Source organism: Tachypleus tridentatus, chromosome 5, assembly GCF_004210375.1.
Source record: "Tachypleus tridentatus isolate NWPU-2018 chromosome 5, ASM421037v1, whole genome shotgun sequence".
Classification (NCBI taxonomy): Eukaryota; Metazoa; Arthropoda; class Merostomata; order Xiphosura; family Limulidae; genus Tachypleus; species Tachypleus tridentatus.
Window position 1 is genome coordinate 31,123,882 of NC_134829.1, and position 26,617 is coordinate 31,150,498.

Here is a 26,617-nt window from a genome sequence, read left to right on the forward strand (position 1 = left end):
ATAATAAGATCACGTCCTTTATGTTACAGAAAGAAAGTTAGATACAAAGAAAGTCCAAATAGGAATTTTGAAGAGTAATCGACTTTTAAGTTAATGGAAGAAGGGAATTTAACTGTTATGTTGATTTAATGTAAGTATAAATACAAGGAATTATTACAACTTATTATTTGCGTATGCCTAATAAATCATAATTTCTGCAACTTACCTATCAAATTCACAAATACTCCTACTGAAAGTTCAGTATATTTGTTGAAGATAGATTGTCAAGTTTACCTCACCTGTTTTAGTTGTTATGTTATAATGGAGGGTTTTTATGTGTTACCTTTTGTAAACAAAGGTTTTTTTAAGAATTGCAGGGAAAAAAAAGCATTGTGAATTTGATCTCTTAAGTATTTATAAAAGCCAACATGTTTCATAAAGTATGAGTGTATTTAAGTTCATAAGTTTCTTTCTGCTCACATAATTGTAAGTAGTAAATGAATAATGCGTTAAAATAACATGCAACAATGAACGATTTATGAATGTTATGTAAATAAGTTTTATAAGTAGTTGCATGGTGTTTGTGTAAGACATTAAATACTGATCTGTATTACTATAATATCTAAAATATGTAATACAGTAGTGGATATTTGAATATGCATTAAAAAATATCTCATTTCTTCAAATTGCCAGACCCAACTATTCTCAAACCTCACGAGAAACGAATGTAAGAAGTCTAGATATCGATCTATCATCCACATTATTGACCCTCTAAATTTCTGAATAAAACATTTCCAAAAAACAAAACTTTATTGTACTAAACGTAGAGAATCTTCACTTTGGTACAAGTCAAAATAAGTAATTATACTATGTGATTAAATAATTCATATTTTTCCCATTCACTGATTGTGATACTAACTGTTATAGACAGGTTTGTTCATATGATTGTTTACCCATAATAACTACGACAGTCTTGTTTCAATGTGTATGTTCCTTTTTTCACTGATTGTTATGGTAGTTGCTACAAGCAGTCTCGCTGCATTATAACTATTCCTCCATTCACTCATTGTTTTAGTAATTGCTACAAATAGTCTCGTTTCAATATCAGTTTAAAATAAGTGTATGAAATAAATGATCAATAATACTGGTAAATTAGTAAGTGTATTATTGTTTTTACGAACCAAAGTAGAATGTTGTAATGATGACGGATTTTCTATGCCTAATAAAAAATACTTAACGCTTTGAAATGCTTGTAACAGAACTGAAAACACAAACACTCCACCAATAATCTAGAAGTATTTGACACAAACATTACAACAAATTTGCTAACAAATGTTTTCAAAGTTCAGTTTAAAAAAAACAACTAATTGTGAAATGCCTCGTTAGAAAACATAGCAGAAGATGAGTTGAAACGTTTTGAGGGATAAAAATAAAATTACAATGTTAACAAAAAACACTAAACCCATTTTAATTGGAAATCGAGAAGGAATTCTACCATAACAAACAATTATTAGGTACAAAGAGGCCCACCGGTGGCTCAGCGGTATGCCTGCGAACTTACAACGCTAAAAACCAGGTTTCGATACCATTGTGGGCAGAGCACAGATAGCCCATTATGTAGCTTTGTGCTTAATTTAAAAACAACAACAACAACTTACATACAGATATCTTAAAATCATTACAAATTTAAAGAATCTTCCCTCTATTTGTCTCATGTACAGGATCTCTGAACATCTTTACATTAAGGACATTGAAACTATGTTTGGTACACTGTAACAAAAATGTACTGGAAACGGACAGCCGAGGAAGGACATACTAAATTGTTTGTTTGTTTTTGAATTTCGCGCAAAACTAGCTGTCCCTAATTTAGCAGTGTAAGACTAGAGGGAAGGCAGCTAGTCATCACCACCCAGAGCGAACACTTGGGCTACTCTTTTACCAATAAATAGTGGGATTGACTATCACATTATAATGCCCCCACGACTGAAAGGGCGAGCATGTTTAATGTGAATGGGATTCGAATCCGCGACCCTCAGATAAAAAGTCGAACGCCTTAACCACCTGGTCATGCCGGACCTGACATACTGGACACATTGTCTTATAGGAATGGTTTCTGATGTAATAAATGTAAGTACATGCTACTAAATAACAGCAGGTATTACTTTATTCATTGTAAAACATAAACATGCAAATATATCAATTAAATAAAAAAGAAAATAAAAATGACCAAAGGTATGTGTCTTGTGGAAAGTAAGAATAACTGCGCATACATAGGGAGATAGGAATAGATAATGAAACATTTAGAATTTGATGTGTGTACCTATTAGTTATAATATTGACCTCTCAAATAAAGCGCCCCCGCTAGTACAGCGGTATGTCTCCAGCTTTACAACGCTAAAATCAGGGGTTCGATTCCCCTCGGTGGGCTGAGCAGATAGCCCTTTGGGGCTTTGCTATACGAAAAACAAACAAGCTCAAATAAAGTATAAAATATTAATAGAAATGTTCGATAAATAAATAAGGAGTTGTTTTTTTTATAAACATTGGGAGAGCAGTGAAAGCAATCATAATAGTGAACATAAACACAAGAGGAGAGAGTAAGTATACTGTCAATATATATGTATGTATATGTACATAATTAAAAACCTTACACATAAGTCATTCATTGCTGTAAATAAATAATAATATTAAAGATCGATCGTCTTTAAGTGGAAGAGGCAGTGTTCTTCTACCAATAACTGTTGCACTAATAATGTTCAGAATCTGTACTGATAATTTATAAAAGGATAAAACGTCGTTATTGACACGAATGTTTCGAGCAAGATATATAAACAATTTCAGGTTCGTACAAGATAAGAGTAAACACATTTAAAACTGATATTTACATATCTGTGTTGTACTGTACAGAGCTAAATACATGTATTTATTTTATTACGTACAAACTGACACCTACCTACAACTTCAAAGTAAACTTGAGCTCTGTCCTCATAACTCTAACATGATATTTCGTTGGGTAATTTAAATAGTTTTTGACCTATAAGGAAATCGATGAACACTGACCGTAAAGCTACCTCTTGGTTAGTTGGTTTGGTTTGGTGTATTTTGAATTTCGCACAAAGTTACACGAGGGCTATCTACGATAGCCGTCCCTAATTTAGCAGTGTAAGACTAGAGATAAGGTAGCTAGTTATCGCCAACTCTTGGACTACTCTTTTACCAATGAATAATGGAATTGACCGTCACATTATAACGCCCCCACGGCTAAAAGAGCGAGCATGTTTGGTGTAACTGGGATTCGATGTTTGATGTTTTTGAAATTCGCACAAAGCTACTCGAGGGCTATCTGTGCTAGCCGTCCCTAATTTAGCAGTGTAAGACTAGAGGGAAGGCAGCTAGTCATCACCACCCACCGCCAACTCTTGGGCTACTCTTTTACCAATGAATAGTGGGATTGACCGTCACATTATAACGCCCCCACGGCTGAAAGGGCGAGCATGTTTAGCGCGATGGGGATGCAAACTCGCGACCCTCAGATTACGAGTCGCACGCCTTAACACGCTTGGCCATGCCAGGTCACTGGGATTCGAACTCGCGACCCTCAGATTACAAGTCGAATGCCTTAACCCACCTGGCCATGCCAGACCTATATACCATTGAACAACGGTTAGGAACAAACCGCAGAAAGTCGTTTTGTATGTCAACTGCTCAACGAGATGCACACTGTTTACAGCATGTCACCAAGAAACTCGCTTCAGTGATGCCACGGGCAGGTCTAGTGGCAAATATAAATCAATATATATTTTACAGATGAGTTTCAATTAACTATGCAGTCACACAAATAGGCGTATATGTTTTTCATATAACTTAAGACTAAATCCACTCAGAGACGTGACATGTGGTTAAAGTATTATGAGTTCGAGATGCGTAAAATAACTATAGATAATCCCCCCAGTGGCTCAGCGGTATGTCTGCGGAGTTGCACGCTAAAATCCGGGTTTCGATACCCGTGGTTGGCAGAGCACAGATAGCCCATTGTGTAGCTTTGTGCTTAATTCAAAAACAACAAACAACAACTATAGATACACTCACGGGCCTCTACGGCCTATATTATATACCATTAATGCCACACATTATTAATATCATATTCTTTGGTGGTACCATATGTTGATTATCAGTTGGACAGTGACTAGCAAATGGAGAGGTGTGGGTGCCCGTTAGAATTCAGCTCTATCGTCATGTAATCCAATGCTCTTATCTCACGAGACACATAGAATTCCTTCAAGATACTCCACACGGGATGCCCTGGAATTATAGTAGTTTATTCCAATAAAGCGCCCCCCGCTAGTACAGCGGTATGTCTCCGGATTTACAACGCTACAATCAGGGGTTCGATTCCCCTCGGTGGGCTGAGCAGATAGCCCTTTGTGGCTATGAAAAACACACACACACACCCAATAAAGCGTTTAACGATACTTTTAGACCTTATCAAGTTTCATTTTAAGCATTTGAGATCAGTAGCAGGCGTTTGTTATTGTTTGTAGTTAGCTGTAGAAATATAACGCGACCTCTAACCACGTGCTGATGGACGAGTGAAGTCTGAATGACCAACCGTTTAAATGCAATCACTATATAACATGATATTCGTGCATAAAAATGAAGTAGGACGGATGATCAGTGTGATAAGAATGGATTTGCCTTTTCATTGTTAAAATAAAAGTTTTAATTTTTGTTTACTTAGTTTGTATATCATGTTTATCATATGAGTGAGAGATGGTGAGTACGTGTTTCTAGAACAGAAATTCACTTGTAAGTTAGAAATATCTTGAATATATAGAAAACTTTTGAATTAGATATTTAACAAAAGCGTCAAAACCTGTCCGACATGATTATATACTTGTAGTCATGATTATATACTTGTAGTCATGATTATATACTTGTAGTATAGTTGTCGATAAAACAATGGTCATAAAAGCATTTTACTTTACTTATCCACTCGAGGTTATTAGCTCCAAAAACAAGTAGAGAAATCTCCGTATTAACATATACCCAATTAAATCTCTTCACGTTATTGTAATAATTAATCATTGCTAGTGCTTCTCTGCTGTATATTTATCTGTGTAATACAATAAGCCTCGAAGTATAGCATCCAGTTAGTTACAGTATTTCATAATCGATATAACCGAAACCTGCCTCACTAGGATGGGACTACCATTAACCACGACGTTCATGCATTCATCAATATCAGTCTCTGATATTTATAATTCAGATTATGTAGGTGTTCTATCTTTCTAAAACTATTCTACTGACTTCATACTAATATGATTTAATGTTAGTTTGGTATGTTTAGCAATATTATAAATGCAAGAATGTTTCAATCTCAGTGGCGGCGCCAAGGGGGCTTGGGGGACTTGAGCCCCCCACATATGAGCCAAGCCCCCCTCAGGCCCCCAATATTGTTACCTACATATATTCATAAAATATGGAAAACAATTGTCGTTGTTGCTTGACAATTAACATCAAAGAGACATAGATCTGTAAAACATAACGTCTTCATTAAGACGGAAGTATGTGTCATGCGTCCCATAGCTACGTACTGAATGCACTGAAACTCATGCGCTGTATTGTTGCTCCCTGTGTAATGCCATTCTATCTTGAGCTTCGACGAAGATTAGACAACCACGTTGACAATCCTAAAGCGTCTTGTGGAGTGGTACAATATTCACAGAGCCACTGAATCAAAGGCCCTGTGCATCCTCCTAGATCAGTAGTTCGTAACCAGTCTAGTGGCCATAGAAAAAACTACTGCTGATGACAAAACAGCTATTAGATCACCTCCAGTCACCTGACCTGCAGCTGGCCTCTGCAGAGGACCTAGTACAATCTGTCATCTCTGGTCTCTCAGCAATGAGAACTGAAGCAGCGTGGAAAAACTCGAAGAGTCTGCTGAGGATATATGTAAGAAAGTGGGAATACACACTGAGATGGTGCGTCAAGGTGGACAGCGATCTGCACCCAGACACCTGGACGAATTCATAATCACATCTTGTACTGGCCAAAGAGATGAACCAACACCAGATGCCAGGAGACACACCTTCTATGCCATCATAGACAGGATGCTCAACGAGCTGAATAGAAGATTCTCCTCTGATGCCTGCAGTGTTCTGATGGGTGCAACTGCATTGGACCCCAAACACTCCACATTTCTGGACAAGCAAGCACCCTTAGGAATGGCAACAAAATATGGTGTGGCAGAGGATGACCTCGCAGTAGAGGTCCACCAGTTGAACCGGCTAATTGTATTACCTTGGGTGGAATTTAGGTGAGCTTCCTCTTTTACATATACGCATATTTTCATAAACAAATTATTTCTTATTTGTTATAATGAATTATAAATCAGAGTACGAGTTTCCAATGAAAACTGCATTGAAAACGCAGTTCAAAATAGCACACCTTTCTGAAATGTACCTTGGTATTTACATTATTATAATTTACCATCTATACTTCATATTGATGCCATTTTGGGAAGCCCCTCCACAGTTTACCTCAGCCCCTCCCCCCAACGAAAATATCCTGGCGCCGCCACTGTTTAATCTACACTAAACATCAGTTAATTCAGCTGAGTAACAAAATGACTCACCGAAATAAGCAATTAAACATCACAAACAGTACGATATATTCTAGATTACAAGCGCATTCTAATCTACCTTTATTTAAAAAAAAATATATGTAAAAATCTATATCTCTGACTCTCTTCCTGTTTATCTTTCATCAAAATAAAACTTTCCTGTACGTATGAATATATAAATAAACTTTAATGTGAAAATAAATATTAGATATCTAGACTTGATGGTTGGTGAAACGACGCTTTAATTTTATGGATACTCAAATCTAGTACGTTTGGTATGTAGTGTTTTGTGTAAATAAAGCTTTCAGTTTCTCTTACAGTATCAGTAGACCTTTACTGAATCAGTGAGGCAAGTGTGCTAATATTTACTTTAAACAACTGCATAATTACTTCAATTCAATGAAGGTAATAAATAAAATAATTATTTTTCTAATATTTGACTTTTTACTTAAAAACCATAAAAAAACCAATTTTTTACCATTGCATAGTACATTGCTACCGCAAATAGGGTTACATCGCAATACTATCCGAGCGAGGATATTAGCAAATATAGTAAATATAAAATAATGAACACATAAATAACATATTAAAAACCAAATAAAAACATATTTTAGTGAAAATCAATCGAATACGTGCAGAATTGTCACAGAAGATTCAAGATGCTTGACTTCACTGATGGTGGTCATTTATGTGACCACAATTACGTAGAAAATAATAGGAACTTGGGTATGAATCTTAGGGTTTGTAAAAATGATTACAGTAAGCTTACATGAAGAAATCACAGGGATATTTGCAAAGAAAATAAAAAACATTGTAAGAAGTTACTGAGTATGTAACTTAGATTACAGACGTGTTTTAGTATGACGTTAGTAGTAATGTAGTGCCCGGCATGACCAAGTGGTTAAGGCACTCGATTCGTAATCTAAGGGTCGCGTGTTCGAATCCCCGTCGCACCAAACATGCTTGCTCTTTCAGACGTGAGTACATTGTAATGTTACGATTAGTCACATTATTCGTTGGCAAAAGAGTAATCCAAGAGTTGACGGTGGTCGGTGATGACGAGCTGCCTTCCCTTTAGTCTTACACTGCTAAATTAGGGACGGCTAGCGCAGATAGCCAACGTGTAGATTGACGCGAAATAAAAAACAACAACAAATAAACAGCAATGTAGTAATGGAGGGGGTGTGTGTTTTCTTATAGTAAATCCATATCGGGCTATCTACTGTTTCCACCGAGGGGAATCGAACTCATGATTTTAGCATCGTAACTCCGAAGACTTACTGTTGTTCCATTGAGGGACATTAATTTTGAAATTCCTTAGACCTTTCAGGTAAAAGACATTTTTAAAAGTGTATGAGAAAGTTATAATTTTTTTCCATGAAAAAATCATTAGAAGCCGGTAAAATATTCCATAAATTGCGCCAATTCATTAAAAGAATTCAAAATCTAAGTAAGATTTTAATCCAACGTATATGCCAAGTTATGTAGAATAATGAAAATGAAAGTCTGAAAGTATTCCCTTTCTGTGGGTCATCTGCAAGTCTGTGGGTTCACACTGTTAAATAAACGGACTCCGATACTCGTGGTGGGCGTAACACAGATAATCCACTTGTTGCTTGCTTCATAACAAATAATGATCGAAAGTGAACATAATTTTTCTATATACATTATAGAGTAATATAAAAACTAGTAGAATATTCCACAATATACTGCTCAAGTTGTTGTTATTTTGAATTAAGCACAAAGCTACACAATGGGCTATCTGTGTTCTGCCCACCACAGATATCGAAACCCGGTTTTTAGCGTTGTAAGTCCGCAGACATACCGCTAAGCCACTGGGGGCTACTGCTCAACTAAATAATGTATGTGTGTGTGTGTGTGTTTTCTTTTAGCAAAGCCACAAAGGCTATCTGCTCAGCCCACCGAGGGGAATCGAACCCCTGATTTTAGCGTGGTAAATCCGGAGACATACCGCTGTACTAGCGGGGGGCTAATGTATGTGTGTGTGCTTCTTACAGCAAAGTCACATCGGGCTATCTGCTGAGACCACCCAGGGGAATCGAATCCCTAATTTGAGCGTTGTAAATCCGTAAACTTACTGCTGTACCAGTGAGGGACCTCAAGTAAATAATAAAATACTGAAACTCAGTAAAATGTTCTGTAACACCTGCAAAGTTATTTAAAATACAGCAAAACCAGATGAACAGAATTCTATACATTGCGCAAGATCATTGGAATTTTCAGCCTGTACGTTACCTTACGTGCACGTGAGCGATGGGTGTTGCTGAATAATTACTTTCCGTCTGTCTAGATTATTACATCAAAACCAGTGACGACTAGCACAGATAAGCTCTCGTGAGCTTTGCGTAAAATCTAACAAACAATTAAACCTTAATCATAAGCTAGTGATCAGAAAGAAGGTATTGAACTGGTAGCACCATCCACCACAAGCCCAGGGTCACGCTCTTAGAATCAAATAACAATATTAAATGTAACTTTTATAAAACGCTCTCAGTTGAAAGTGTGAAACGTATTCAGCGACATTACGTCTCTGAACCAGGATATTCGATCCAAAATTTAATATATTTTAAATAAAGTACTGTTGAATTTAAAGGTGCCAAAAGTAAAATGTTCTATGACATGTTGTCTTATATCTTTTAAAAGATTGGAAAAATTCTGTAGAATAGAACATATTAAACTCAACGATGAATCAGAGATAATATTTAAGACGTAATAAATATTCTGTGTACTAGGCTGAAAAGTTTCTTTATGCTGAAAAAAGTGTTAAAAGTTTCATGTGTGCGTAGTTGTAAACGTGATAGTAAAAGCAATTACTAGTTACTTGATGGAAACGAGAACTGGATATCTACTCTTTGTAACTACCTCAGTTTGAATTTCAAAACGTATCAACTTTTTATACCAGAGTACTAATTCCTTTAGCTTATGTTGTTTAACTTGAACTCCTAATTCTTAGGCAAATGAAATGAAATTCAACACGCATCAACTGAAGTTATCAGACCATTGATAACTTTAGTAATTTGGTGAAGCCTAATATTTAGCATACCCAGACTGTGAATCCTGGAACCAATGACTCACTTCCAGTTTGTTGTAAAAACACGTTCTGCGCTTTGAAGCCGTTGGAGCGTTAGAAAAAAAATGACAGTATAGTAATATTCGGTCAGAGAGATATATACCAAGATTTGTCGGTAATAACTATCGACTAGCAGAATTCCCTCTAGTCTATAAGTTTCAAATCAGAGATGGGTAAATACAAATAGCCAGTCGTATAGTTTGGAGTGAAAATTATGAAACAAAAATTTATCTGAAGTATTCACTCCATAGATAACATTTTAATTTCTGTATTTATAATAATACTTTGTCAAAATTTCACGTAACCTTTAACCCCCCCCCCCCAACAATGAACTGAGATTAGGGGTGTTTAATTTTTCATGTCACATTAATAATATCTAAACTATGTGACACAAGTAATGTCTACCCCGACAATTATATATTTTCTTTATTTGTTCTGTTAATACCTTGAATTGTTCTCGGCGTAATTTGAATTTTTGGTTCTCATCCGAATGAGCTGAAATCCAGCACATTTCGACTTATTAAATCAAACTACTGGTGTCTTTATTAGCTGAGTAGCACAGGGATTCAATATGAAATGTTAACTTCAGTTATTCTATCGTTGGTTACGTCTTTATTAGAACCACAAGCTTGAAAGAAACTTTTGATTTAGAGCACTATTTACTATTTTCGTAATTTTACCTTAATAGACATATTTCATCCTCTACAGCGTTTGAAACGAAACAAAAGTGTGTTTTTTTTTTAACAATTCGTTTCAAATGAAACAACTTTTGTTTTTTCTTTATTTATGTCAATTAGTTTCGTAAGTAAACTTTGTATTAATCTTTAGTTTAGATAAAAATAATGTTTTGTCCCCCTACTGTGTCCATTCTTTTGCATCTTTAATGTTTCAATACTCTTCTTACATTGAACTATTAGAACTTCCTGTCACACCCCATATAACCCCTTAGGGGCACAGCGGCATGTCTGCGGACTTAACAATGCCAGAAACCGGTTTTTGATACCATGCTGAGAAGAGCACAGATAGTCCATTGTGAACTTTGTGTTCAGCTTCAAACAAACAATACTTGTACAATAATTGTACAATTAAAACCTTTCTAGAAAAAAGGAGGTTTTTAATTTTATTTAAATTTTTAACTTTATATTTTAAATTAAATCAACAGACGTCTTTAGTTGAAGGTACCATATAAAAAATTATCATTTTTTTATGTGCAACATATATAATATTTACTAAAAGCTCAACAGATTTCATGGAGACACTTAGAACGTCCTCTGCTGGTACAGCAATAAGTCTACGGATTTACAACGCTAAAATTAGAGGTTCGATTCCCCTCAGTGGACTCAGCAGATAGCCCAATATGGATTTGCTCTAAGAAAAAACATATACACACACTCTTAGAACATTTACAGTTATGATGTGTGCAGTTGTAGAGTCATGATAGTTATAAGATAGACAAAATTATTTTCATTTCTATAAGAAGCACAAGGAATGAAAACAAAACCTACTTCTCATATGGTAATCACGAGCAAATACTGTTTTCTGAACTGCTCTGGAAAAAAATATCAATACAATGAACCTATCTGCGCGCCATTAATTGTGAACTTATAGATTAAAGAAAACACAACTAATGAACAACAACCACTCATCGCTAACTCTAGAGCCACTTTCGTCTGATCAGATAGTGGAGTTTGGCCGACAGTTTTGTAGCATTCCTGCAGCCACAAAGTTTGTAGTGCACTTTTAGCGGCAAAAACGGATCCTCTGATTCCAAACAAGTTAACGGAAAGATAACAAGCAAGAGCTTTAACATGAGTGCACTTGCATTACGCACGAAATTACGGAGAATATAATTAACTGAAGTCACAGTTAATCTTCAGGGTTATTGATTATTTTCGAGGGACCAGGAAATGGTCGATCATCATTTATATTAACGCTTTGCATATTAAATAATTTTTCCTCTGACTATCCCGTTGAGATGCGACTGCCCAGACTACAAACGTTCATCCTTCTTTTGCAACCTGTTTCAAGTGCGGTTATTTGGAAGTGCAGATGAAACCGAAAATTGAATTATCAAAGGAGTTTTGTATTACAGTACTTTCTAGGACAACCTTCTTTTATTCCGCGATTAAAGCCATGACATTTTAACGTTTAAAAGGGTTGTACTATTTAACTGTATTGGTATAGCAAATGAAGGGATGATTCAGGTGGAAACATTACACAATCAGCTACTAGACATATATTTCTAAATGTTTATGCACCAAACTTCTTTATGTATCTATTCACGTGCTTAAGTGAATATACTCATTTATTTACAAATTGCGAATGCAAACAAGAAATAAACTGTCATTTGTTGACAACTTCATTTGAAGTCTATGCATTTTGGTTGCTCAAATAGGCCCTCAAAAATTGGTATTCATGCATGGAAGAACAAAGTTGATCTCTCTCTGCGTGTTGTGTAAAAGTCTCTTGTTGTAGAAGTTATGTTACTAACAGTTTGAGTTAATCAGTCATCACACGGTACGTCATTGCTGGTTGAAGATTAGATTGTGAACAACTCTTTGTGGTACCAACGTGTCATCTGTGAGTATAACCATTTAAAAAAAAATTCAATGGTTGTGAAATTCAGAAGTAAGGAAACAAACTTCATGCATTATAAAAACCTAATAACACATTTATTTACCTTCTCTGAAGTATCTAACGAAATGTTCTCATTTTTTACGTATCAAGAGCTATTTCTGTGATTGCACAATCGTCACTGTGACTCGCAATTTTCAAGCACGTTCTTGAAAAAACAGCCTTTTTAAAATTATATAGATGTCGCGCGAGTATTATAAACAATCATGCAGATAGATTTCTATTTTACTTTTAAATAATATATTTTTATTATTCCAAACAAAGTTGTTGTTTGTTTGGAATTTCGCGCAAAGCTACACGAGGGCTATCTGCGCTTGCCGTCCCTAATTTAGCAGTGTAAGATAAGAGAGAAGGCAGCTAGTCATCACCATTCACCGTCACCTCTTGGGCTACTCTTTTACCAACGAATAGTGGAATTGATCGTCACATTATAACGTCCCTACGGCTAAAAGGGCGAGCATGTTTGGTGCGACGGAGATTCAAACCCGCGACCCTTAGGTTACGAGTCGAACACCTTAACCCACCTGGCCAATAATAAATGAGCTTTTAATTTATCCACAAGTTGTTCAGCTACGTGTCCTTCTTAGCTGGTAATTGGTAACATTTAGAGGTGCCTTTCTTTCTTGCTAAACATAAATTTGCTTCTAATCAAAGCAAGCTATATCTATATCGATCCGAACTAAACATCGATCCAACAGGAATTATAAGTTAGTAAATTATAAATAGTTATTATAAATAGTAAACAAAATCCACTGTTTCATCAGTTGGTTATCCTTGTTGTTACAGATATTTTCGCCCATCATTCCACGAGGTTTGTTCATTGCACTAATTTAGTGCACAAGTCCGCACTACCTTTCGTCAACTGTACTTCTTACATAGTGCAGTAAATAAAAAATAATGTATCCGAAAATAAACTGTTCTTCTTTATACTATAGTGCTTTATGAAAATATGATTACCTTAAAATTATTCGAGTATTGATATAAGTTTATAATGTCTAATGTTTTCCGATCCTGATGTTTACATAATGAGTATCATTAAATTGACTCTAACAAAAAAAAAGATAATATATATACCTACATTACACTTTAATGATTAGCTCATACATGACCTAAATTGTCAACACAACATGGTGCTGTGTTGTTTTTACCTGTAACAGTACTTTTTAGTCGTGTTTAAAGATTATACAATTATATTATGCACTTCAATATATTTTTTATCAATATCTGTATTTTTTTAAAAAATTAAACCAGTTTGTAGATAACAGGTTACTTTACATTTATGATGGTGGCCTAACGAATTATAGAAGCTCGAATGAATAACATGTGATTAAATTAATTTCTATTTCTGTCCCAAGTTATTAAAACTATTGCGCATAAGAGTGTCACAACGGCAGTGCCAAAATTAAAGGAAAAGAGTGTCTGACCATGAAGGAGTCCTGCAGGTCATTACACTGATATCATGGCTATTATGAACGAAAGGCCCGGCATGTCCAGGTGATTAAGACACTCGACTCGTAATCCGAGGGTCGGGGGTTCGAATTCCTGTCACACCAAACATGCTTGCTCTTTCAGACGTTGGGGCGTTATAATGTTACGGTCAATCCCACTAATATTTGGTAAAAGAGTAGCCCAAGAGTTGGCGATGGGTGGTGATGACTAGCTGCCTTTCCTCTAGTCTTACACTGCTAAATTAGGAACGGCTAGCGCAGATAGTTCTAGAGTACCTTTGCGCGAAATTAAAAATAAAATAAAAAATTATGAACGACATTCTGTACAGTATTATATAAAAAGAGGCCCGGCATGGCCAGGTGGGTTAAGGCGTTCGACTCGTAATACGGGGGTCGCGGGTTCGAATCTCCGTGACACCAAACATGCTCGCCCTTTCAGCCGTGGGGCGTTATAACGTCACAGTCAATCTCACTATTCGTTGGTGAAAGAGTAGACGAAAAGTTGGCGGTGGATGGTGATGATTATCCCTCGTATAGCTTTGCGCGAAATTAAAAAAACAATTATTAAAAAAAAAGACTTGTTTATTGATGATTTTAAATATCCGTTAATCATGCATATCATTAGATAACAGTGCACCTGATAGTTCTACTTGACATGTGCAACTCCCTAAGGTTTATGTATTATTTAGAGAAAAGTTTGGCCTTTTAAGACTAAGAGTGACAACGAAAGATCATTTATAAGCACTGTTTAAATATTTGAAACTACATGAGTTGAGTTTTAGAAACAGTTTATTGTGGCATAAGTGCTTTCGAGCAAACGATACGGAACATTATTATGCACAAACAAATGCAATATACTTGAATAAAGAGACTCAGTTTCATTTCAATAAGACATTTACAGGATTGTATTAATAAAAGTGTAAAACTAGACCCAGTACTTTACTAACTAACACTAATTACTTTATAAACATAAAACACATTGGGAGCAGCAGTAGTAGATACAACGAAAGAAATACTTTATTCTAGCACATAAAACGATTATCCTTCAGAATTATTGATATTTACGAATTGAATCAGGACTTCATCAGTCTAACAGAACTAAGCAAATGAAGTGTGTTAGCAAACGACTTTAACTAGAATTGTAAAAACTAATATACTTATAAAGAAAAGGTATGGTCATGAACTTGTGAAAGTAATATAATATATATAACTATATGAAATTTGAGTTTACACAACTGGGTGTTTCGTGACTTTCGCTATATGTCTGTATATAGTGGATAATTAATGATTATCCATTAGCCAAATAATCATTATACAATAACCAAATGACCATTATACATATAAAATGGTATCATGCCCTCTAATGTTTCACTTTTTTTTTTGGTTTCTGTAATTTTTTGACAAAATTGCTAACTGTGGATGTGCTAGATCTAGTCTAAAACAGCTATTTACATTGTGAGCTGTTTACATTGTGAGCTGTTTACATTGTGTGCTATTTACATTGTGAGCTGTTTACATTGTGAGCTATTTACATTGTGTGCTATTTACATTGTGAGCTGTTTACATTGTGAGCTGTTTACATTGTGTGCTATTTACATTGTGTGCTATTTACATTGTGAGCTGTTTACATTGTGAGCTATTTACATTGTGTGCTATTTACATTGTGAGCTATTTACATTGTGAGCTATTTACATTGTGAGCTATTTACATTATGTGGTGCAAACTGATTCATATTTCAGTCATCCAAACACATATATGCATCTTCGTAAACAAACGTATCACAGTAGACGATCAACAAATACTTCGCAAAAACAAGATATATTTTGAGTAAAAAAACCTAGATTTAAAAATAATACCACTAACGTAATTGGTTAAACAGCTTGTTTCCTCATCCAGTATTTGGTTCCCTCTAGCCTTGATAACTGCTTGACATCATCATGACATGGAGTGCAAGAGAAAATAAATGTAGGCAGGACATATTCTTGATGCCACACACAGATTAGGGCTTTCTGCAGTTCCAAGGTGCGTTTTAGTTTATTCCCATGCACTAGGTTACCAATTACTTTCCAGCAGTTTTCAATAGGGTTGAGATCTGGGATGTTGCTTGACCAACATAATGTCTTGGTCCTCTCTCTTTCAAAATAGTCCTTCACTTGAAACAATGAAATAAAATCTTTTCAATACATGTAGAGTGAACTATCCTCTGTATTGCACAGAGTTCGTAATTATTATCAGTAGTTTTAGCTTTGTGGTATGAAGCAGAATTATTCTGGAATGTACATTGGTCTACTCCACTGAAATGATCCCGGACTATTGAGTATAAGTATGACTCCAGAATCTCGGTGTACTTGACTACACTGAAATCCCTTTACACAAAACGAAGGTGTCTCACACCCATATCGCCTGACCCTGTGAACTCTTCACAGTTGCATTCAAACATGCTGCATGAAAGATTTTTTCAAAAACAATATTGTACAAAGTGCTTCCCATCAGACTTTTGCAGATTAAACTTTGATTCATCTGAGGTCACTTTCTTCTGCGTTGCTCAGTCCAGTAAGTATGCTTCCTCATCTTGTTGGTAGGGAGAAATTTCTTTCTTTACCGTCTTGCTGAACGCGAGTGAAACCAAACGATTCATCTGTTGACAGTGACCCCTGAAATTACCTACTATACTCCTTTCAAACCTGTGAATCACAATCGACAATTGGGCAGGAACGTGCATTTCAGAACACGATCGTCTGCTGCTCCCACTATTCCACCCAATCAGTTTCTCTATATTTCTCTACCCAGTGGTTCGCAGTAGACCACTTAAAATCAATTCTTCTAGTAATTTGTCTTGTGGTAAGTTTCTTTCAGCTCAAAAAAAAAAAGGTTACTTTTTTTCTAGGGAGTTAACTCGTGATCCTTGACAGTGGTAGAACCACACGCACGTTGTAGAAGATAAGCTGATCTTTATTTATATCAAAAAACAAAACAAAACCGACTGATGCAATACCCAGACATCATGTAAAGCTACTAACGTAGCAGTTAGACAATATGACATCATTCATGAAACACGTTTGCACCTGTAATACATTAGCGTCTCAGTACACATAATGGTTCGAAAGAAAAACCTGAAAAAAAAATGGCCGATGCAATAAATTTTCCCAACACACACACAACATATGTTTATATTCAACAGCCAACTGATCATTATAAGATAACCAAATATTGATGAAAAAATAGATAATTGCTTGTTATATAACAATCAGATTATAATAAAACAATATATAATCGATTATTATACAACTAATCATTGAACAACAGCAAGTTAACTTCTATATGCAGTAGCTCACTCTGAGATTACGGTTAGAAGTTTGTTACGAGGCTGAAATAGCGGAGAAACTGATGGTTTGATCTCACGTATAACCAAATGTAAACAATACTAAGAATTAAACCTAAAAACAAACAGAATCACAAATCATCTCATAACTAAGTTATATGGATGTTTGTTGGAAATTAACTTTGATATGTTTACAGAATTCTGGCTTTTAGATAATCAAACAGCAAGACTCATAATAACAATGAAAACAGGTTGTGCTGTAGTATGAAATAAAGCAGCTTCAGTTACATAGACATTTAGTATCTATAAACGTTTTATAACATGGTCTACAAATTATAGATGCAAGGCTATTAACAACTTCAAACGTTACTAAATAACAACAGGCTGCAGAATAAAGTAATTCTCCTACCTTCTGCATCACGTAATCCGAAGAAAACTGTCGATTGTAAAAACTTTCAAATACAGCATCTGGTATTGCTACGGGAGATCGTGCCGATGTCATTAGTCTACGGTTTTGTAAATTACTTGATGCATTTGCACCTTGATGAAAAGTAGACATCAGTGGAGATATATTTTATACCAACATAAAGTGGACACTGGACAAGTATAACTGCAGACAATAGAAGCCTGGTGGGTTGAAAAAGGGTAACAGCTTGCACGTGTATGCAAAAGGGGGAAAAAACACCCCAAACATATATATATATATATATATATATATATATAACTGTACTTATATGCACAAGCGAATATACACGTTACCTGGGTTGAATGACAGCTCGAGAACATTTTTGACCAATGAAAACAACGAAGCCTGGCGTCACATGTAGTGAAATGAACAGCAACGGTCTGTCTGCGGGAAAACAATATAAAAACTAAACCGGTGCGCGAGACGTGGGTTCACTGACTGGCCAACGAAAACTACGGCCATGACTTTTGGGATTCCCCTATCTTCCTGGCTATTGCACTCTCAATATGGTTTGGCATTTAACCAGCTACAGCGTACACACTGATTCTTTCCGATAATTTGCCACGTATATGAAGCTTAGATTTACAACCACAGATTTTCAAAGCATTCATACCTCTACATATATACAATAATAATATCAACACTGTTTCACAGACGATAACTATTATTATATATTCATATGTATTTTACTTAAATTTAATTGTATATATGTGCAAATTACCAACAATTAATAATATGCAGAAGTTAATGTTCACTACTATCACTAAAAAAAAACACATATATATGACGTTTCTAGTAAGATATAGAAAGTTATGAGCACGTTAAACACACACTTATATGTGTGTATATATATATATAGTACCAAGAATAAGATATATATATATAGTACCAAGAATAAGATATATATATATAGTACCAAGAATAAGATATATATATATATATAGTACCAGAAATAAAATATATATATATATATATATACACGATAAGGGTTGTGTGTTATAGAATATTTGCTCGTATGTTTCTTGTATAACTAGACAACAATAAAATTGCATCAAAATATAGGTAAAATAAAAACTTGTGAAACCAGCTACTATTAAAAGGTATTTCCAGTAACCAATACAATCAACGTGTAATAAAATAACTGGTGTTGAATATTATAATGGAACCAGCTAACTAAATATAAATAATTTATAACTAGTTAGAACAACACAAGAATCTTTATCAACATACGAGAAGGTACAACCAGAAAACATTGAGCAGAATGTTTGAATTATCAACCACTATAGTTTGTAAGAATACAAAATGAGGAATTCTCACACTTAACTTTTTAAAAATTCAATATTCATGGAAATCAATTTAATCTACAAATTCAACGATGCAAAGTGAATGTTAATGTTATACAAATGATGTTGAGGTTTTCAGCAACAAGTCACCTGTATGATTATTTAAATATTAATGAATAGGTGGGGTGGTTAGGGCGCTCGATTTGCAATCTGAGGGTCGCGGGTTCGAATCCCCGTCCCACCAAACATGGTCGCTTTTCAGCCGTGGGAGTGTTATTATGTTACAGTCAATCCCACTATTCATTGGTGAAAGTGTAGCCCACGAGTTAGCGGTGGGTAGTGATGACTAACTGCCTCCCCTCTATTCTTACACTGCTAAATTAGGGTCGGCTAGCACAAATAGTTCTCTTGTTAATTTGCGCGAAATTCAAAACAGTCCAAAAACTAACATAATTAGATCATTTATTCGCACCACTGGAACACCTTTCAACCCGATTTCATTTATTAAGTCAATTAATTCCTTGCTATTGATTTATGTACAATATCACATGTTTGAAAGTTACACATAGATGAGTAGACACACACACACACACATATATATATATATATATACTTGCATAAAATTACATCTATGAGGGCATAACAAGCTACATAGAGGGATTTTCTTTGTTTGTGAATTTCGCGTAAAACTATACGAGAGCTGTCTGCTCCAGCCGTCCCTAATTCAGCAGTGTAAGACTAGAGGGAAGGAAGATGGTCATTAGCACCCACTAACAATTTTTGAGCTGCTCTTTTTATCAACAAATAGCGGAATTAATCGTAACTTTGTAACCTCTCCATGACTGAAAGGTCGAACATGTTTAGTGGGACGGAGATTCGAACCCGCGACTCTCAGACTGGGAGTCGAGCCCCCCTAACCACCTGGTTATGCTGGGCCATATATGTGGAGAGGCCCTCCAATGGAACAGCGGTATGTCTACGGACTCACCCTGCTAGAAATCGTGTTTCGATACTCGTAATGGGCATAGAACAGATAGCCCATTGTGTAGCTTTATGTTTAATTCCAAAAAAATATATATAGAGAATTACGTAAGATATTTATCTATTTATAATAAATTCAGATACAAATCATTCATCAGTAATCTTATGTTTAACATGTTATAAAATAAGGCTTAACATCATCTACGACTAACTCTTTCACTTTTAATCAGTTTAGTTTAATACAAGAAAGAACTATCAGAAGGTTTGGGTATCAATAATAGCAATATGTTAAATTCTGTATTTTAAACTATTTACACTGCTGAAGATAACTCGTTCTTGATGACGAGAAACCCACTTGAAATAAAAATGTATCTCAGAGCGGCTGGTATGGGTATTAACAGTTTTATTGATAAACAGAGAACAACGTTTCGACCTTCCTGAAGATGACCAGCCGTTCATGACGACAACTCAATAACAATTTTGAAATTCCCACTTTCTTTCCACCGAATGGAAATGTTCAAAATAACAAATTCCTGTTTTTCTCGAATAACTTTCTTTTTAAAACAGATGTCAATAAGTATGAATTTATTATTTATATAAATGCTTTTTTTTTAAATTTAACTCTTAGCTAAAAGTATTCTGTTTAAAAAAAATTCTTTATTACGTCATTTGTTTCTGTTTCTTGGTATTGTTACAGATAAACATTACCAGTGTTCTCTCTCTGCGGGCCTGGCATGGCCAGGTGGTTAAGGCACTCGACTCGTAACCCGAGGGTCGTGAGTACGAATCCCTGTCGCACCAAACATGTTCGCCATCTCAGCCGTGGAAACGTTATAATATGACAGTCAGTACCACTATTCATTGGTAAAAGAGCACCTCAAGAGTTGGCGGTGGGTAGTGATGACTAGCTGCCTTTCCTCTAGTCTTACATTGTTAAATTAGGGACGGCTAGCGCAGATAGCCCTCGTGTAGCGTTGCGCGAAATTCAAAACAAACCAAACCTTTCTCAGTGAACACTCTAATGTTTTTATGAGCTTATGCGTAGGAAGAAATGTAGTCTGGTTTCAACATTACTTAGACCTACGTTAATATTTGAGACATGACATAGTCGATAAATAAATTTACACGACAGTTATATTCAAAAAATAACCTCATTAACGTTAAAAAATTAAAATGTAGGCCTGGAAGGTAAAAGGAGCGTTATTAAGTATATTAATAGTTTATACGAAGTTTATGCAGGTTTTTTTACACTTTCTTACTATACAAGTAATGTACCTACTCATAGTATGCTTGAATAAGAAAACGTAATGTTATATTATATACATGGTTGGTTGGCATTTTTTGGCGCAAAGCAACTAGACTATCTACGCCTATATAACATGGAACTCATTAAATACTATTTTAAAACAACAGTTGCTAAAGGCATCACTTTATGACGTTTTAAATTTGGTGACAGTATTGTTGAAACATATCGTTGAAAACCAAACTGAGTGTCTGGAGTGAAGGGACAACAAAACAATCCAATTCACTAAAGCTGGGAATATCTTAACATGCGTAACGCGGATCCTTGTTCCAAGATATCGTGCCGCTAAAATACCGATCGTATTTTTAGCTGTGAATGATTTATGAAAGTGAAATCGATACCGCTACTGGTTAGTAGTTCAAAATTAGGAAAGACTATATCTAGACCGTAGAGTTCTTTAACCAGGTCATTTAGCCTAAGCGTGCATAAGATTTATCATTACATTTCTATTTAAAGTGTCTAATAAAAATATTGTGATTTAAATTATACTGTCTGTTTTTTTTTTATAGTACAGCCACATCGGGCTATCTGCTGAGCCCACCGAGTGGAATCGAACCGCTGATTTTAGCGTTGTAAGTCCGACGACTTACCGCTGCACTAGTGGGGGGCACATTTTATACTGTCTTAACGTAAAATAAGCAATATTAATTGGTAATCTGATCTCACTTATCACAATGACAAAATCAGGAATTATTACGTATACGTTAATATAATATAAAATATAAGGGAGCGTTATAAATTGCATAATAAACAATAGGCCTAATGTTCTAAAACGGTTTCGAGAGACAGAGTGTAAGGTAGGTGTGCTTTTTAACGAGAGAAGTGTGAGAATAACTCATGAAGTAACGCTGAATTTAAAATAAACTGACTCAAATGAAGAAACGAAACAGACTGAACATAATACACAATATCAAATAACAAAAACCTTTATGTATTTACAAAGACAGTAACACAATTTTAGTACTTGTTGCCTCTCACTTATATTGCCAATTAATAAACTGGCCTTTCCCCCACGAGATGTCATCTAACACACTTAAAATCGAATTTAATATTAATGAAAGCTAACAATCCTTACTTAATTGGAAATGTCAGATTTGCCCATAACAACTAGCGCTATCATTTAACACAGGAAAGGTCGTAAACTCCGAAATATCATTTGGTGTACTAATAATAATCCATCAGCCAAGAAGGCAAGCTGATATCAGTTAGGGAGATAAATTCTAATGGAATTTTTCTGAAGGCCTACGGTTTCTAGATTCTAAAAATTGTTTGTTTGTTTGTTTTGAATTTCGCGCAAAGCTACACGAGGGCTATCTGCGCTAGCCGTCCCTAATTTAGCAGTGTAAGACAAGAGAGAAGGCAGCTAGTCATCATCACCCACCACCAATTCTTGGGCTACTCTTTTGCCAACGAATAGTGGGACTGACCGTCGCATTATAACGCCCTCACAGTTGAAAGGGCGAGCAGGTTTTGTGCGACCAGGATTCGAACTCGCGACCCTCAGATTAGGAGCTTTAACCCACCTGGCCATGCCGAGCCCAGGTCCAAAAATAGGATAGGTTTGGTAGCTTTCTGTAAATCACATCCAGTTATATTATGTAACTGTATGCGATAATATATACAATTTTGACGACTTTCATAAAATGCAAAATAACTACATATTCCTATAACATATCTTCAGGTATTTATATATAGAATACAGTACATAATCTTAATGTATTTGCACATATACTTACTTTTAAAAAAATAAACTGAACACACGATGAATTATTAAGAATCACAAGGTTATATAGCATTTCTAATGGTCATCATCAGTGTCTTCAGTATTAATTATCACATCGTGTACTTCAACGACATGCTTAGAAACATTACCTAATAACTGGTTTAGACATGTCTGCAGCTGACACATCTCAGAACACTTCAAACCAATTACCAGTCTTCAGGTTTACATGTTTTTTTACATTTACATGCTAACAGGTCTAACACAGTGTCTGGAGCAGGTGATCTGTCCATTCAATCAATGCCAATGGATTCAACTTGAATGGTTAAAGTCCATCCAAATCCTACAGGGCTCGGTATGTTTTCTTCCTTAGAGATGCTCTTCTTTTAGATAGCTGCTTGATAGGTGGGGTGCATTGACTGTACTTGAACAAACAGTCTGAACATGAATATTCCAGTTCACCCTTTCTACTACTGTATAAGTTGTAGTGCAGATCGTTTATTTTTAGGTCTTTAGTTTTCACCCATAATGTTGATAGGTAAATAAATCAAAATGGTTGAATACTTCTGAAGAGAATTTCTATTCTTCTCCAAGAATGTTTGTTGTGTTTCGTGCTCCTTACTCAGAAGCTTAAGCGCTGACGCTCTGCCTTTAGTTGGAAATTAAATGATAGTCACATCCTGTGAAGGAGCGCAGCCCAATTGTGCAACGACAAACGTCTACACCAACATTTCCAATATTAAAACACAGGTTGTGCATGTTTGGGTTCCAGAGTTAACAAATACTTCTACATGTATTTACTCATATATTTTTATGTTTATTGCTTGCAACAGCACAGCAGTATCTTCTGTAGAAACCACCACAACTTTAATGTCACTATTAACCATATGAAATGTGTGTTTATGATTCTAGTATCTACTTCTTGATCTGTCACGAGAGCCAGTAGTTCTTGACTTTTCTCTTTTTCAGGCGTGTAGCATTTGGCTCTACGTGTAACATATAGCATCTGTTTGCTTAGTAACTTTAGACAATGTGATTGCATCCATTCACGGAGTAGAAATTCAGTTAAGCTTGCTTTGTTTTTGAGCTAGAAAGGAGTTTTCTCCATTGATATACGAGCTGTCGAGAAGATATATTTTTGAATTGTACTGAGCTGTCTACACCCTTTATGCTCTGTTCCTTGTAAACATCAAATATAATATCAATCGTCTGGCTATGACTGTACACATGCAATGTATCTCTCAGTACGAAAGAGGCAATTTGTCCAAATGGTTTTTAGTCAACGTTTATTCAATGGATGAGCACTATTCGAACTGTTATGGTTGCAGAAGACTGAGGAATTACTTTTGCCACAAACGAATTTTTCTGCAACTCATCAGGGTGGACTTATGGTCTTGCGTGATATGATATCTGGTGTTGCAAGAGACATGTCACATCTTTCATATTCAACTCTTTTCTTGTTTGATACATCAGTCATTTTTTCCAAAGAGCATTCGATCAGCTGGTAATATATTTTCATTTCATTTGTTATAACTTTATTGGTCCTTCCGGACAAGTAAGAAAACGTTTTCAGTTTTGTTAGCTGATAGGATCATGAAAGGCAACTTTTGGTGGATGAATTTCTAGGCATTCATTTTTAAATTTGTCACCCACACAGCGAGTTTTTTTGGTTTGTACTTCTAAGAAATCATTGACAATGTCTTTTGGGGCAGTTGTTGCTCTTAACAGACACACAAGGTCGCACTAATTTTTGAAAAGATTTATCCAAGTGTCTGATGTGTTGACCACAGATATAACTGTTGCTTCATTCTTCTTTATTTTTCGGGTCTACAATTCTACGTGGTAGATATTTGAATTTACCATTTCATGGAACTAGTACAAAAAGTCTGACAAGTATTCAGCTGTAAGATAGTAATGGGAGACAGTGCCTTGATTCAAATTTTGGAATACTGCCTAGTTCGACAGCGAATCTACCCTAATAAAATGTCCTAGAATGTGTAGTTGCCAAGTTTTACATGGTGTCATGGAACGCTGGAAGATAATGAGCATACTTTGTTTTATCTTAGGCAAAGAACTATCTCATTGTGGACCACTGACATGGTATCTCATTGTGGACCACTGACATGGTATCTCATTGTGGACCACTGACATGGTATCTCATTGTGGACCACTGACATGGTATCTCATTGTGGACCACTGACATGGTTGCCTTTTCGTGATGCACGGAAGAGACCAAGAACTACGTCTCCAACTAAATCAATATCAGATAACTAAAACGTAGTGAGTTGTCCATTGTCTCGACAGAGGAAGTTTAGGTACTCATCAAATAGGCAGGTGATAGTGGAAAACGCCGGAATATTTAAACTGGATTAACACAATTCCGTGTTCTGGTCATCCTGAAACTGAAGCGTGGTCTAATGCTTCAGTGAGTCTTTCATTCATGTCTGGAGATTTGATTTTGACCCAAGTTGGAAACTTCTCCATGAAAGTTTCATGATAGCCTCATATATATATATTTATTTATGCACACACTGCTTAATTGTAGTGCCATCCATTCGTAACATCTGTGATAAAGCTTTCAATGGTAATACTTAATTCAAGAGAAAGTTCTTAACACCAGCATCTTGAAAGTATTTTCTATTGATCTTCAAGATATCACAAATTTTGTGAAAGATTCCAAGTTTGATGATTATATCTTAGTTGAAAACTGGGTGCTTTCGAAGAACTTCAGCAATCTTTGCAAAGAGAGCTGTGTTAAACACTAAAACTATTTTATTAAGTTGAAGTTCGTTCATTAAGTTTTTGCTCTGGATGGGTATTTCAAATGTAGTTACCATTCCTGTTTCTGGAGTATTGACAGTTAAAAAATAACAAGAACTGCCAGTGGCATCCACCTATTGACTTATTAAGTGGATTTACTCGTTTTATGAGAATCCATAGAAGATTTTTCGTGAATACGATCAATCTGTGTTCTAGTTGTTCAGAACTTGTATAGTTATCAGTTCAGATTAAATTGTCTGACAGAAAATGATAATTTGAAGGGTTATGTCTTGTGCCGTTATATTTAGTTGTTTCTTTTATCAGTCTATGCTGTCCCAAGCTAGTGTCATGAACAAGTATGGATAGGTAGTTTCAGGGAGGACTATATCCTTGGGGCTAATAGCCAACTTTCAAACTCATAGATCGGTGTCATTTTCTTCTATTTGTGAATATGAGACCACGTGTTCCAATCTATTAAGAGCTTGTAAACCACTTACAGGTTACTTATTTATGCTTTCACTGCTACTGGCAGAAGTATATGTTTTGGTGTTTTATGTTTTCCATAGCTAACAGTAAACATAAAGTCTTGAGCAAGTGAGTCAACCAAACAACTTACTTTAGTTTGTGTCTTGCCTTGGTCTGCTTCACCAGTCAAAAGACAAAGCAAAAAATAGTTCAGAGGATGAGGTATAGAAATACTTTATTTGGTACATGTATCAGGCGAATAAGACCATGCTTCAGATTAATAGTTATCTTAATGAACGTCCACATACATGAGACAACAACATAGAGGTTGGTGTAATTTCGAGGTGAATTAATATCCAAAGATTTGATTTGATCTTGCAATTTTATATTTTCTTTGACAAGATCATACATATAGAAAAAGACACAGCCCGGTATAACCAACACTCGGCCTCTATTATCAGGAAAACTTTGGAGAATTTCTTTAAATTCTGCTTGTTACGTCTTATCACATGTTTTTTGTTGTTGTTGAACTTCTGATTC

General features: G+C 35.5%; 1 protein-coding gene across 1 annotated transcript in view; it reads right to left on the reverse strand.

Annotated features, from left to right (window-relative positions):
- Positions 1-26,617, reverse strand: part of LOC143250846 (uncharacterized) — a 169,204-nt gene that overhangs the window by 63,343 nt on the left and 79,244 nt on the right. The window lies entirely within an intron of this gene.